Raw genomic sequence first — 4,753 nt, 5'->3', positions numbered from 1 at the left:
AGTTGTTCTTGTTATTACAAGATACCCTGAGATACTTCGGATATTTCGAAAATACTTTGTGCCTACTGCCTTGCAGTTACTAGCCCCATAACTACCCCTACGGGTAATTTCTCGCACTTACCAAGTATCAGCTCATCCCCAGTTGTTCTGGTGTTTCACAAAAGTCTTCGAAATGCTATTCGATCCTCCAAAAAAATCCTTAGCAGCTTATTGCTCTACAAATACTTGTCTGCTTACATTATGGATGTTCCCATATCACTAGCAATATTCACTAGTATCTTTTGACACCGTCATTTTGATCCTATTGCTTCAACATGTGTGCGAATGCATGCAATCATCGATCAACCTTTCTAAATTATCTTTTCGGCTCAGACGTCATTTTGAACATGAGCTGGTTCTCGAACAAACTATTTGTCGTCAATTGTGCCTCTGGTCTATCCAACTGATCCATCCTTGATCAGAGCGTCTGCTTCTGATCCTTTGTTTTGGAAATCATAATTCCTTTGTTATGTAAGCATCGAATTATTCAGATGTTCTATAATATGATGCCCGTGCATTCTTTCTTCCTCTAATTGAGTACCGATACTCACACCAGCTCTATTGTGGATCGCCCGATCCATTGTTGGATTTCACCCGACACCGTCCTTCATATTCAAATAACCTTGTGAGTCTTTCCACGGATATATAAAGCCTTGGGTAAATTGTATCCTCTGTTTTCTCAACCATGCTCTGTTTTCGAGCTGGTGGTATTTACTATTGAAGCTTGTGGTATGTGTTTCCACGATACCCTGACGGGTTGAACCTATGCCTTCCTTAATATGTGTGAACTCGGAAGTTTTCACGAGTCATACTCATCTGGTATTTCGCCAGATAAAATTTCAACACTGCAACTTCATCGAACGCGAGAAGTGAATGAAAGGTTATGCATTGGAGAAGTGGGAGTCGACCTTGAACCTTGCGTTCATGCCCATGGACACGATGTATAACTTATCATGGAAGCTGCTCGTAAGAATAATTACTCCCTTGTTATGAGTTCATTTGGTATCCATGGTTTGATCATTTATGATTGTGGTTCCGACCATAATTTCTTCCTTTGATTCCATTTCCCAGACAAGTTAAAGTGCTTGTCTTCTATAGATCAATACACCCCACTTCAACCTTTAACTTGATATGCCTTTGAGTATTATCCACCTGGTATCTCAAGGATATCATGCCATTGCACTACATCTTATGAATTTGTGATGGAGTAATACCTTTCCCTGTCATAGTCACTCCACGAGTTTTGGGTTGTCGTCAACCGAGAACACCGAATAGTGGATCGAGTCCGCACTGCGATTTGACAACTCTTAGTAATCTTCATTGCTTACGAGTTTGCACTCGATCATGTCATTCCCAACGGATTGACTACATCATCATCGTCAGGCTAACTGCTTGACCATTCTACCTATGTCCTTCATCCTCGGGACACAATCCCGACAGTGCTCTAAGCTTACATCAAACTTTCCGCATCATATTGTTTGTCTTGAGAGACAACTCTTAATTCTGAGATGGCATATTTTCTATGGTTATAGAAACCTTTTACTTCATCATTCCCTTGATGTGATGTCGTCGCCAATCGATTGCATCTTCTTGAAACCTCTCGATAAATGTTTCATGATCATCATCAACATCCTGAGCTCTTCAAGGATATCGATCGAATTCTTGTTGAGAAATACCATCCTTGCCCCTCGATGATTGTGTTATCATCGGCAACATTCTTGTTTTCCCTTCAACACAAACTTGTTCGTGTTTTGTGTTGTACCTTGAGATCCTTGCTATCCAACTTATGTTATGTTCTACCATGGAGTATTGCTATCTTTTATGTCAAGAATGTCATGGGAAATTCACCACCCTTAAGAATTCTTGATACAAGTGATACTTATTAACATCACCATTCTTTCTCGGGTCCTCGTGTTGATTCCAACCGGGGTACCAACAAGTGAGCGGTGCTGTTTGGATTCTGCCCTGCTAGCAACCATATTGCTTTTGAGTTAATGGTCGGCCATTCATTCTTTGACTATTAATTATTGAATCACCATTCTGACATTGGTCGTGCAACCCAACCCATATTTCGGGCGCACCTTCAACCAATGTTTAATTGTGCATGTTTTCCTCGAGCATACATCATTTTACCATTTGATCTAACAAATGTTATCTCCTTGTTCACATAATTGTGGAAAGCCATCCGTTTGGAATTCTCGATGAATTGTCGCTGAGCCCATGAGCCACCTTCTCATCCCCTCCTTGGTTTAATGATGAACTATTGTTTCGAGAACCCGCTCCCATAGTTCATTTCCTGAGAATCTTGAAATGTCATTTCATCTATTTGTGTTGCACCTTTTCTTCTCGGACATCCTGAGTCTGAGGTATCATGACACCAATCAGATCTGAATCTCGGTCAGATATGATGGTTGGGACAACTTTCCAAGAGTTATGATGTTGGTCCTTTGATGACCTGGTAACATGATGTTATGCCTAGCATCCCCTCCCCCTGGGTGGAGGACCTATTGTTGTAGTATCCTTTTTAGCAAGGTTATCTATTCTTCCATGAGGAAATGGTAAGACTTATTCTATAAGTTGTTCCTGATGAATCCTTCGTGTATCCAGAGTCTGACCTTTTGCTTGAAACCATGTCAGTGCTATCTCGAAGCATGTCTATGGTACTCCGATTTTCAACAGGAACATTTGAAGCCCAATGCTAAATGTCTCCTGCTCAATTATCCAAATACCGCTGAATGGGTAATGTCATGAAATTTCTCTCCCCTTACCTAAAGAGTTTTCTACATTATATCCTGTCATGGATATCATGCTCCGCTTGTCCTTGGGAAGGATATACCCCTGAAATATGTGTGTATACACATTTTCCTCCCCATTGTTCTGATTAAACCTGGTAATCACCTTTCCTTTCCATTGGTTTGCTTAACCCTTCTTGTAATCTATATTATATAAGCAGTAGTATTCTTCTGCTTATGTAAAACACCTCGGTGTACAACTCTGTCAGTGAGACCCTGTTTCTACTGTTGATGACTTTCCGGTAACCGCCGATGGACGAGAACTTTGCCTATTGGTCCGCCTCGTTCAACGAGCAGGAAAATGGTTCTCTTCGTCCCTCGCCCTTGGTACCGATGTTGTTGCCGACATAACTGATAGGCTATCCTCTGACATGTCTTGCTTACATGATCGTGCGAGACATTACCGCCCTTTCTACTTTTAACCCACATGGTGGGCCCATAACCCACAGTTCCACAGGATCGAAACCTGACTCTCCTGTACACCCCGGGTTTCCAAAGTTATTCCTGCGCTTGACTTCTTATGTAATTCACGAGCCACCTTCAGGTCTGATATTGGACACAATACTTATTCCCGTTGTTTTGACCCTTTCACGCCCTATAACAGGCATCGAACGATTGCCTGCCCGCTCGAAACTTCCCAGGTTACCCCCTTATTTTGTTCTCGATATTTTCTTAAGATTCAATTCGAGAGTTGCTTTCTGCCACCTCCCTCGTTGTTGTCGACCCGATAGCCAACCTTGCCGACGTCCGTTCTCCCAGCATGCCCACCCTTTATTCTTTCGTAAATACGATGGAGTTCCTAAAAAAAGAAAAAGAAAAGCCACCGACTTCATCATGATGACCTGAAGTAGGGAAATGAAGACATCAATGTATTGGACCGGCCTCTTCGAAAAGAGCAAGCCAGGATGAGAAGACCCGCTAGATTCGTTACGAAACCTTCCCCCCTTACTCCCCTCTTAAATCTCGGGACGAGATTTCTTGTAGTGGAGGAGAATTGTAACGCCCGGATAATCATGCTACAGTAAAACTCTCCTAATGATGCCATGTCATCTGCGATTACTATTACTAATCTCGGATTAATTCGAAACCGCGTCAAATTCAAATTCAAATTAATGTCAAACGGCAAAAAGTTTCAAAAATATTAAACAAAAATGTTCGGTGGGTGCCAAATATTGCAATGGAAATTATGGTGAATTAAACACATTTTTATAAAATGCATAAATACTTTAAATTGAATTTAAACAGAAAAGAAATAACAAAGAAAATACAAAAGGAAAAAGCAAAACAAAAAACAAAAAAAAGGAAACCCCCCTGGGCCGTGGCCCAACTGGGCCAAACCCCCCAGGCCCAGCCGGCCGGCCCACCCCGCGCTCCTTAACCCCCCACTCCTCACCCGGTCCATCCACCGACACCCACACCTTCCTTGAAAATATCTCGACCCCTCCCCTCTCTCCCCCGATTGGATCGGGATCGAGAGGAGGAGGACCCCGACGCTGCGCCCCGTCGCCGTCCGTCGCCGCCAGGACCGCGCCGCCGCCCCACGCCAGGACGCCGCCACCTCGCCGTCCTTCCTCCACTCCGTCGCTCGTCCCTGTCGGCCTCCCCAAACTTCCCCGAGCCCGCTGCCCGTTCCCTACTCCCCCTTGTGAGCACCTCCCCTCCTCTCTGTCCCGCACTCCGTCCCGCCCGCGGTCACCGCCCCGGCCACGCCCGATGCATGCTCGCCGCGCATGCACGCTCCTCTCTTCCCCCTTCCCGCCCCCCTGTCCGCCTTGGCCGGCGCTCTCCTCCGCCCCGACCGGTGCCCGGGGCCAACCGGGGGATCACCCGCGCCCACCTCCCCTGCTCTTGCGCTCGTCGCCCGGGGCCGTGCCTCACGCGCCCGCCTCTGGCTGCCACCGCCACCGCGCCTCGCCCGTCCG

The sequence above is a fragment of the Triticum dicoccoides genome, chromosome 4A, assembly GCF_002162155.2.
Source record: "Triticum dicoccoides isolate Atlit2015 ecotype Zavitan chromosome 4A, WEW_v2.0, whole genome shotgun sequence".
Classification (NCBI taxonomy): Eukaryota; Viridiplantae; Streptophyta; class Magnoliopsida; order Poales; family Poaceae; genus Triticum; species Triticum dicoccoides.
The sequence above is the reverse complement of the archived record's forward strand: the minus strand, read 5'-3'. Positions refer to the sequence as shown.